The 12,077-nt window shown below is 42.1% G+C and overlaps 1 protein-coding gene across 1 annotated transcript in view; it reads right to left on the reverse strand.

Annotated features, from left to right (window-relative positions):
* The window catches only part of CCDC60 (coiled-coil domain containing 60), a 339,745-nt gene that overhangs the window by 1,203 nt on the left and 326,465 nt on the right, over positions 1 to 12,077 (reverse strand). The gene's annotated exons all lie outside the window — the stretch shown is intronic.

Below are 12,077 nucleotides of genomic sequence, written 5' to 3' on the forward strand. Positions count from 1 at the left end.
CCATGCCAGTTGTCGCCTCCCAGCCCAGAGTAACAGAGCCGAGGATGCTTTTCCCAGGCTCCTCCTTGGCTCTGACATGTCTTATGACAGACCACACGAGGAGGAGCCTGGGAGAAAGAACATCTCCCTTCTGCATGGAGCCTGAGCCTGCGCTGTATCTGAGGTCTGTGTTGGGACATTTATGGGGGGAGGAGAAACAAGAGGCTTTATGGCAGAGGAAGACAGGAGGAAGTGCAGTCTTGGACTGTACCTTCTGTACATAACATGCTCCTTAACTCTGCACACTGAATGTAGCACACTCCTAACACTGTACATAGCGCTCCCCTGATTTCTACCCCCCACGCACCCCTAAATTGTTATTTCTTTCTTTCTTCTCTCTCTTTCTTTCTCCCTCCATCCCTCTTTCTTTTTTCTTTCTTTCTCCCTATTTCTTTCTCCCTGCCTCCATCCCTCTTTCTTTCTTTCTCCCTCTTACTCTTTCTCCCTCTTTCCCTCTCTCTCCCTCCATCCCTCTTTCTTTCTCCCTTTCTTTCTCCCTCCCTCCATCCCTCTCTCTCTCTCTCTTTCTTCCTCAATCCTCTCCATTCCTCTTTCTTTCTCACTCCATCCCTCTGTCTTTTTTACTTTATTCTCTCTCTCTCTCTCCCTCTCCCTCTCCCTCTCTCTCTCTCTCTCTCTCTCTCTCTCTCTCTCTCTCTCTCTCCGTCTATCTGTATAAAGACCAGGATCCCCCAGTTTCACACCAGATTTCCTCTACCCATACGACATCTCCTACACACTCCCCCCTTTTTACCCCCTTCTCCCCTACCTCATGGTCCCCTCCCCCATTCCCCATCACCACCCCCATTTTTTCAGGGGCTAAGGATGAACCCTGAGGTGGGGCATCTTATTACTGCTGCTTGTGTGGGTGGGATGTATAATGAGCCAATCCCTGCTGACCCTCCTCTCCTATTCATCCCATGTGATTGGTGAAGTACACATCCTACCCACACAAGCAGCAGCAGTAATATGATGCTCCACTTCAGGGTTCTTCCTTAACCCCTGCAAAGGGCATGAGTGGGTCCTCACAAAGCCTAGAGCCACCTCTGCTCCCAAGACAATCACATTGTATTTCTATGGGATAGTTGGGTTACCCTGATTCATGAAATTTGACTTAAGCACATATACTTGTAGTGTTTTCTTATCGCTCTCCAAAGCCCTAAGTCCCCTGTTATTCTGCTGCTCCATTCTTCTGTTATTAGCAGGATAACTTCTGACAAGTTCTCCGACAACTGAGATAAAACCAGCCTGAAATTTGTGTTGGGGTGGGTGCTATAAATAGATTATCAGAGAGCTGGTTTTGTCACAGCACAGCTCTCCACATTTCTTCCTTCCTCTGCCTATGTGGAGGTGGGGTGTGTGCCTTTCCTCCAATCAACTGTCACACAGTGTATGCCAAGACTACACTCCCAGTGCTGAACAGGAAGAGAAAATCTCTAACACCATGTGCACGTTCTAAAGAATATAGCAAATTCTCTTTTAAAATGTACATGCTGAATTTCCAAAATGATCTACAGTTTGGTAGAGTCTTCCCTTCTCTGTCTTCTTCTGTGCAATATGCCAGTACAGAAACACAGAGCTGAAGCTCTAAATGCAGATGTTTCACTGGATCTCAAACACTTATGCTCTGTACACACGATCACACATTCCGGCAACAAAATTCATTGGATTTTTTCCGACGGATGTTGGCTCAAACTTGTCTTGCATACACACGGTCACACAAAGTTGGTTGGAAATTCCGAACATCAAGAACGCAGTGAAGTACAACACGTATGACGAACTGAGAAAAATTAAATTCAATAGCCAGTGCTGCTCTTCTGCTTGATTCTGAGCATGTGTGGCACTTTGTGCTCCGGAATTGTCTACACACGATCGGAATTTACGCGAACGGATTTTGTTGTCGGAAAATTTTAGAGCCAGCTCTCAAACTTTGTGTGTCGGAAATTTCGATGGAAACAGTCCGATGGAGCCAACACACGGTCGGAATTTCCGACAACAAGCTCCGATTGCACATTTTCCGTCCGAAAGTCTGACCATGCGTACAGGGCATTAAAGTGACTGGCCATGGTACTGGTTGTCCTTATTGAGAGAGACGTGCATTGTTAAGGGATCTGCAGGTACTTGGCTGCAAGTAAATAGCAAGGAAAGCCAGGATGAATTACTGCGCTGGACCTGAAGAGGAAGCCTATAACCAAATCATTGTCTGCCTTAAAGATTCAAAAACAGAGCATTTATATATATATATATATATATATATATATTTATTTTTTTTTGGGGGGGGGGGGATTCACTTTCCATGACCCTGTAATGTTTTCATATAGTTAATAAATGGATTTAAAAAAAATAGCACTTTTCACTGTAATTTGCATATAAGAAAACCATATATTTAGCTTGTCTGCCATTCAAAGTTAAGTAGTAAAGAACTCGATGTCTGCTGGGGGCCAGGGTCATGTCACGGAGCAGAAGAACAGGGAGATGCCTTTGTAAACAAGGCATTTCCCTGTTCTACCTAGTGACGTGACAGGGGTTTACTGCTCCCTGTGATCGGGAGAAGTGATCGCTGTCATGTCAGTGGTAGCCCATCCCCCCCACAGTTAGAATACCTCCCTAGGGCACACTTAATCCCTTGATTGCCCCCTAGTGTTTAACCCCTTCCCTGCCAGTGTCATTTACACAGTAATCAGTGCATTTTTATAGCACCGATCGCTGTATAAATGACAATGGTCCCAAAATGGTGTCAAAAGTGTCCGATGTGTCCGCCATAATGTCGCAGTCATGATAAAAATCGCAGATCGCCGCCATTACTAATTCAAAAAAAAATATTAAAATTTAAATAAATCTATCCCCTATTTTGTAGACGCTATAACTTTTCCACAAACCAATCAATATGCACTTATTGTGATTTTTTTTTTTACCAAAAATATGTAGAAGAATACATATCGGCCTAAACGGAGAAAGAAATTTGTTTTTTTATATATTTTTTGGGGATATTAATAGCAAAAAGTAAAAAATATTGCTTTTTTTATCAAAATTGTCGTTCTTTTTTTGGTTATAACGCAAAAAAATAAAAACCGCAGAGGTGATCAAATACCACCAAAAGAAAGCTCTATTTGTGGGAAAAAAAGGACATTGATTTTGTTTGGGTGCAACGTCGCACGACCGCACAATTGTCAGTTAAAGTGACGCAGTGCCGTATCGCAAAAAGGGCTCTGGTCAGGAAGAGGGTAAATCCTTCCGGGGCTGAAGTTGTTAAAGCCTATATTTGACTTGCAAAACAGAGAAGTTAAATAATCAAGTACTTGAAGCAACTTGTTCAACAGAAGATGTTTGTATTTTTCTTGTTCCCATTTATCTATTTCCACACTCCCTGTGGAGAATTAACAAAGGTTCTTGCCCCATTATAATGGCGCAAGAAACTGGTGTTTGTGGTATGGCTACATTAACTAAGCAGATATATCTGTTTCAAGTCTCTCCGAGCCACCCATATCAGTTTTCTTTTCAGAGTGAAATAGAAGCTGGCACAGGGCCTGTTCCTAATTATAAAAAGGGATTGTGGCAGTTTTCAGTAGAGAAAGCAGCTGCCGGTGCCCACCTAATCAATCTGGTGCACAGGATGTGAACTTCCTGCAGAGAGCTCACATGCCTTTCTGTATATGCAGTGATTACACTGTACAAACACAGACTGCAGGGTTAAGAACCTTTTCTCTTCCCTCTGGGATTCAGCAGAGTGGGGAAGAGAGGGGGATTGGACTAAGCATCTCCAAGTATACTGGTTTGAGCCCCTTTTGTTAATTAGGAGCAGCATTTGCTCTGTTTTCTCAGCTTAGAAGAGTGGTGCAGGCACCACTCTTTAATTCTCCCACCTATGTCTACGAGAGATACATTTTACTAGGGAACTATTGTTGGGCTTTCATATTTTTCTAGTATTACTAATGACCACTTGACCAGACGTATTTTTGATCATTTTGATTTTAACAATATGAAAGCCTGGCATTGATATAAAGGAATTGTTCACAAAACTGGTTTATGGATCTGCCTTATATACAACATTTGGATGAATACTGCAATTGTACCTTAAATCAAACACGTTTTGTCATTATATAAGGCAGAAGAAGGACAATGGAAATGCATATTGGGGACTCTTATTAGTCAAACATTTTAGTTGCTCTGATACGGCAACCTAAGCCACCACCAGGGTCGCACATTACCCACCATTTTACAGTACATCCTTCTTGCCGTTCATTTTGCAGTGTTCTAATCTCAATGGGATTTCATACTGGGGTTGGGGGTAACCCTTTGCAAATTAGTGTTAGGAAAAGTATATGTAGCACTTACCCCCGAAGGAGCTGCTGATTAGATATTATATCTGTAAATCATGTTTTCCACCTAGCCTATCGCAGCCCATAGAAATAGAAACAGTCCATTTTGTACTTTTTCTCTTGCTTTATTAATACAACACAAACTGGGATAGGAGAAGGGTTTTCTGAGATGCTCTTTTGTTGCTTCGTAATCTTTTCTTTGCTTTCTTATGCAAAGACTTAGAACAATGCGGACTATAAAAAATCACTTTGAATGATTTCTTCAGTGGGGAAGATGGAAGTAGATTTACTAGAGAATATATGGTAAAGAGTCACTCTGAATAACTTCTTCACCTACAGAACTTTTTAAGAACAGTCTGTATCTCTACTTGTGCTGGGAGCTTTACTGCTGCCTTTTTACCACTACTTCCCGTCTGCATGGTACTTCTAAGTTGAGCTAAGGAAGAGATTACTCTGAATAATTCCTCCCGCCTGACTGATTGGGATCCCGGGGTATTGACCAAAAAAGAAAAAAGTATAACCCTGCGCTTACCCTACGGGAAAGCAGCTCACACAACAAATAAGGATTTTGTCAAAATTTCAATGCATAGACAAGTGTAGCGCTGTGGGTTTAAAAAACTTTTATAGATATAAGAATAAAGAAAACGTCTATGTCAAACAGCAAACATTGCAAAATATGACAGCTTAACAAATAAACAAATAAAGTCTCTGATGTTCTTCGGATCTTTTAAGGACTGAAAGGGACTGATGTTAGTCCAAAAGTATGTATAGTTCCTTATTCACCACGTGGATAACGCATGCAAAGGTGTGATGGACCCTCCACATAGAGAAAAAGTGAAGGCTTACCAGAAGGATTGAACTCATAAGAACGTACGTTCAATGAGTCAATCAAGCTTATAACCCCAACGGGCAATCAAAAGGAGGAACCTCACGATTGGATGGCAATAAAACTTCAGAACATATCCAGACTCCTGACGGAACTTAAGAATGGATGGCAAACCTTCCCACGGATCATCTCAGATGGATAGTCCATATAAGAATAAAGAAGGGGGGCCACATAGCATAATACCGTTTAGAAAAACAGATTTATTAAAATAAGTAAACAACTTACATTTCGGTAGTAAAAAAAGCGCTTCAAGTAAAATTATGGCAGGCAGTGGAGTCTCCCGACGCATTTCGTCTTAAAAGACTTCATCTGGGGTACTCACCCACTGCTGCCATACCCCTTAATATAGATATCTTAGCCCCCTTAATGAGGATACAGCTCGTGTCTAAATTTCTAAGGCACTTCCGGGTTTAGCCAAGATGGCGGACCCGCGTGCGTTCCACGCCTCTATTTGGTGTGTGTATATGCGTTCCAGCATTGTACTGGGATGTTATTATAGAGTGTAATGAGATTATGAGTGTAGGGATAAACTAAGAATAAAGACCACTTCCTTGTGGGGATGTATTGAAATAATATATCAATGACTATTACCACTCACTGAACACACTGAGTGTTAATAGTCATTGATATATTATTTTCATATTTATACATATTCATTTATTCATTTAAAGATCATATCTCTTGCTGCGCAGATTTGAGTTTATGTTATTGCACACTGTGCTTTCCCATTGTTGTCAATACAGAGTTTAACTGACGTCACTGGGTTGATTATTATCAGAATGAGGCTTGATCTGTTGTTTACTTCCAGCCGCCCATGTGATGGGTAGTTACGTGCCTCCGCCCAGTCCGACGTGGTGACGCACGCTCTATTGCTAGGTGGATACACACCAAAACGAGGCTTGAACCGCTGTTTACCTTTAGCGGTCCATGTGAAGGGAAGTGATGCGCGCTCGTCCCGTCCGAATGGGTGACGCACATCCGGCTACTCGTTCTTCCCTATCTCGGACCACACTCTCCACTACGGAATGGAGAGTGTTAATAATTGTTTTATATTGGGGACATCCCCACAAGGAAGTGGTCTTTATTCTTAGTTTATCCCTACACTCATAATCTCATTACACTCTATAATAACATCCCAGTACAATGCTGGAACGCATATACACACACCAAATAGAGGCGTGGAACGCACGCGGGTCCGCCATCTTGGCTAAACCCGGAAGTGCCTTAGAAATTTAGACATGAGCTGTATCCTCATTAAGGGGGCTAAGATATCTATATTAAGGGGTATGGCAGCAGTGGGTGAGTACCCCAGATGAAGTCTTTTAAGACGAAACGCGTCGGGAGACTCCACTGCCTGCCATAATTTTACTTGAAGCGCTTTTTTTACTACCGAAATGTAAGTTGTTTACTTATTTTAATAAATCTGTTTTTCTAAACGGTATTATGCTATGTGGCCCCCTTCTTTATTCTTATATGGACTATCCATCTGAGATGATCCGTGGGAAGGTTTGCCATCCATTCTTAAGTTCCGTCAGGAGTCTGGATATGTTCTGAAGTTTTATTGCCATCCAATCGTGAGGTTCCTCCTTTTGATTACCCGTTGGGGTTATAAGCTTGATTGACTCATTGAACGTACGTTCTTATGAGTTCAATCCTTCTGGTAAGCCTTCATTTTTTCTCTATGTGGAGGGTCCATCACACCTTTGCATGCGTTATCCACGTGGTGAATAAGGAACTATACATACTTTTGGACTAACATCAGTCCCTTTCAGTCCTTAAAAGATCCGAAGAACATCAGAGACTTTATTTGTTTATTTGTTAAGCTGTCATATTTTGCAATGTTTGCTGTTTGACATAGACGTTTTCTTTATTCTTATATCTATATAAGTTTTTTAAACCCACAGCGCTACACTTGTCTATGCATTGGAATCCCGGGGTATTGTTGAACCCAAAGTTACAGGCCATCTCCACCTGTCTCACTGACTTGCGTACCAACATCCCTCAGCCTCTGGTAGTACCCTTCCCCTGGGCTTTCACTCACTTGATCAACAGTCCATGTGCCACTCATAAACGATCGATCGCCCAGTTGTCTTCCACTTAGTTGCTACTTCTTCTGAAATGGCTTCTCCATCCCTTCTCTCCGGTCTGGCATGCTCCCTTCCCCGCAGGGGCGTCCAGTGACACCAGTGACTACATGCTACCCAGTGTCATTAGCTTTTCCGTGGGTCCCAGTCCCCCCTCCCTCCCCACGGTGGGGCTCCGGTTGGCTCCCCGCAGGGGAACCTCTCCCCTCTCTGGGCACCAGACTGGACCACGAACTCCAACTACTCCTGACTGACCATGTGACCCCAACTTTTATGAGAGTCCCGCCTCCTGTCAAACAAATTAATGATTGGCCAGAACTCACAAACAAGCTGCCTTGTCACTCAGATCCCAAGTCCAACCTCTCTTCCAGAACTATGTCACTGAAAGCAAGAGGAGGCATCTCTGGGTCCAAGCACAGGTGGCCACACCCTGCACTACACTGACACTCCCAGTTTCCAAAATAAACAACCAGGCCTGTTATAATAGTACAAGCCTGCCAAAATTTTACCTGAAACTGTACTTTGTAATTTAAACACAGAAAAAGGTCACCTACATGAAAGTAGGTGCCCGCTACATATATCTTTGTATATCAATACACAGATATTGCCTGCTAATATGTATACAGTATGTTGCCTGTACTAACTCTGTGTATTAAACTCTAAACTAAATCTACTCTTTAATATGTTTGGCATCATGCCTCTGTATACAAGGAAATATATTTTTGTGAATTTGTTGCAAAAATCGTAGAGACCCTGCCAGTAACAGCAATTTCTGTTACAAGATGACAACACTAAACCATTGCCTCACAAATGGTAGCATTGTCAGCCATGCTAATTAGCCATTGAGCTTCCTATCAGGTCTATCAGATAGGCAGCTCAATGGCCACCTGAAGAAGCACACATATCAGGGTGAAAATTCTTCTGCGAACTGCAAGGCAGTAGCTTAGCATTATATTAAGTGATCAAGCAGCTAAGGGTGGAATGGGGAAACTCAAAGATAGGTTTGCTTTCAATAACTTAATGCCTTGGTACGTTATGTCCCATTGTTTGCACTCTTCTTGTTAGGAGTAGGAACCCATGATATAGACAAGCCTTAATGTGGCTGTGCAGCTTCCACTTATATTTTTAGACTGGTAGGGTAGGTGCTGGGATATTTGTTTTCTAATTAGACAGATATCTATGCTAAGCCCAGGATGGAGGTTGCTGGCAATATGCATTACACCAGAGCAGGAAATTTGCAGAATGCGGCTGTTTTAACAGTTTGGGATTCTCTCTGAATGCTGTAAATCGCAGCAAGCTAACACGTGGCTTTTTTGCTTAGTGCTCTGGCAGGGAGACAGAGCAGTGGTAGAACATAAGTATGGTAAGTATCAGCACCAGAGAGGTACACTACAAATGGTACCTGCTACTTTACCCTCAATGCGCAAAGTGACAGGTTCACTTTAAATACTGTACTGCTCTTTGTCTGGATAGATGAAGAGCACCACAATAGCATAACATAGTATTTGTGGAGATTCTAGCACAGCTTCTTATATCTGTTCCTTTTTTCTCTTGCTTTATGGGATCTATCAGCACTTAATGCATTGTTGGGTATAGAAGAGTTATATCAACTTAATGGAGCAGTTTACTTTTTATAATGCTTTCTTGTCAAGGTGTGTAAAGTGAATGGTATACTGTTTATTATGAAGATGTAAGACCCTAAATAATAGGCCCTAAATCTAGCTGTGTGGGGGAAACACATTTTGGAATTTTTCCTAATTTAAGAGCTTATTTTGTGGCTCTGTTTGCTAATATATCAACAAGCTTGAAGAAAAACAAAAATAAACAGTTCATACATGCTTGAGTGACTTTGCAAAGCTATTTAAGTAGAGAGGATCTGGATTTAAATGTAAGATATGAATCACACTTTTATAACTGCTCCATGGTGCCAAAAAACAATCAGCAGTTTATAATTAAAACTGTAAATAAACATAAGGCTATATGAGCGTAACGGATCTTTTTTTTTTTTTCACAGTAGGTTTCAGTGTGTGCTTGCTATGTCATATCCTATTACTGCAGGCTATTACTTATAAAGTGCTCATATTCAGTACAGGTTTTAGGTGTGTTTCCTTAGAGAAAAACACAACATCAGTCATACTATGATGCTCTAACAATCATATTTACAGTGCCTTGAAAAAATATTCACACCCCTTTAAATTTTCCACATTTTGTTATGTTACAACCAAAAATGTAAATTTATTTTATTGGGATTTTATGTGATAGACCAACACAAAGTGGCACCTAATTGTGAAGTGGAAGGAAAATGATAAATGGTTTTCAAATTTTTTTTACAAATAAATACCTGTGCACATCTAGAGAGTGAATTTTTTACCTATTCTTCTTTGTAAAATAGCTCAAGCTCTGTCAGATTGGATGGAGAGTGTCTGTGAACAGCAGTTTTCAAGTCTTGCCACATATTCTTAATTGGATTTAGGTCTGGACTTTAACTGGGCCATTCTAACACATGAATATGCTTTGATCTAAACCATTCTATTGTAGCTCCGGCTGTTTAGGGTTGTTGTCCTGCTGGAAGGTGAGCCTCTGCCCCAGTCTTAAGTATTTTGCAGACTCTAACAGGTCTTCTTCTAAGATTGCCTTGTATTTGGCTCCATCCATCTTCCTATCAACTCTGACCAGCTTCCCTGCTGAAAACAAAAGCATCCCCACAACATGATGATGCCACCACCATGTTTCACAGTGGGGATGGTATGTTCATGGTGATGTGCAGCGTTAGTATTCTGCTAGACATAGAGTTTTGCTTTTAGGGCAAAAAGTAAAATGTTGGTCTCATCTGACCAGAGCAGCTTCTTCCACATGTTTGCTGTGTCCCCCACATGGCTTCTCGCAAACTGCAAATGGGACTTCTTATGGCTTTCTTTCAACAATGGCTTTCTTCTTGCCACTCTTCCATAAAGGCCAGATTTGTGAAATGCACAGCTAATAGTTGTCCTGTGGACAGATTCTCCCACCTGAGCTGTGGATCTCTGCAGCTCATCCAGCGTTACCATGGGCCTCTTGGTTGCTTCTCTAAATAATGCTCTCCTTGCCCGGCCTGTCAGCTTAGGTGGACGGCCATGTCTAGGTAGGTTTGCAGTTGTGCCATACTCTTTCCATTTTCGGATGATGGTTTGAACAGTGCTCTGTGAGATGTTCAAAGCTTGGGATATTTTTTTATAACCTAACCCCACTTTAAACTTCTCCACAACTTTATCCATGATTTGTCTGGTGTGTTTCTTGGCCTTCATGATTATGCTTGTTCACTAAGGTTCTCTAACAAACCTCTGAGAGGTTCACAGAACAGCTGTATTTATACTGAGATTAAATTACACACGGGTGGACTCTATTTCATAGTTAAGAGACTTCTGAATGAAATTGGTTCTAATAGATTTTAGTTAGGGGTATCAGAGTAAAGGGGGCTGAATATAAATGCACACCACACTTTTCAGATATTTATTTGTAAAATATTTTGAAAACCATTTATCATTTTCCTGTCACTTCACAATTATGTGCCACTTTGTGTTGGTCTGTCATATAAAATCCCAATAAAAGACATTTATGTTTTTGGTTGTAACATCACAAAATGTGGAAAATTTCAAGGGGTATGAATGTTTTTTCAAGGCACTGTACCTTTCTTATCAACTATCAGCCTCAGCAATTAAGGATTCACATGCAAGTGGGAACTCATCATATGTTGAAATCAAAAACCAAAAACATGATATTGCAGTTTATCAGTCCTCAAATGTGGTGGCTGCATTAGTTTAATTTTTCAGGCATTAAGTTCTAATCTAGTAATCCTGCAAATTACACACTTCCTGTACTAAAGTGGCTATGCTGACTTATTTCACTGCATTTATGGAGTGGGACATGGTTGTCACACTAGGCTGTTCTCCTGTTTGAACTATTACACCTCCTTCCAGGAGCGGATCCAGAGTCTAGTCTCCGGAGGGGCACTGCCAGAAAATATATTTTTTTGGGGTACATCTATCGGGGAAATGGCTGGTGTTGGCGCTTCAATCATCACGGCACCATGGTTGTTATGGTGTCAGGATGATTGAAGCGCATTATTACTATTATTACATTGTTATAAGAAATTAAATAGTTTAACTCACCATAATGCAGAATCAGTGGGAGCCCCGAGTGTGTCACTTGCCACGTCACCTGTCACCAGATGCATATTGTCACTTGCCACGTCGCCTGCCACATGTTGCGGATTGTCACTTGCCACGTCGCCTGTCACCAAATGCAGATTGTCACTTGCCACGTTGCGGATTGTCACTTGCCATGTCACTTGCCACGTCGCCTGCCACATGTTGCGGATTGTCACTTGCCACGTCACCTGTCACCAGATGCAGATTGTAACTTGCCACGTCGCCTGTCACATGTTGCGGATTGTCACTTGCCACGTCACCTGTCACCAGATGCAGATTGTCACTTGCCACGTCGCCTGCCACATGTTGCTGATTGTCACTTGCCACGTCGCCTGTCACCAGATGCAGATTGTCTCTTGCCACGTCGCCTGCCACAAGTTGCGGATTGTCACTTGCCACGTCGCCTGTCACCAGATGCAGATTGTCACTTGCCACGTCGCCTGCCACATGTTGCGGATTGTCACTTGCCACGTCGCCTGTCACCAGATGCAGATTGTCACTTGCCACGTCGCCTGCCACGTTGCTGATTGTCACTTGCATGTCTCTTGCCACGTCGCCTGCC

This window comes from Aquarana catesbeiana, linkage group LG01, assembly GCF_042186555.1.
Source record: "Aquarana catesbeiana isolate 2022-GZ linkage group LG01, ASM4218655v1, whole genome shotgun sequence".
NCBI lineage: Eukaryota > Metazoa > Chordata > Amphibia > Anura > Ranidae > Aquarana > Aquarana catesbeiana.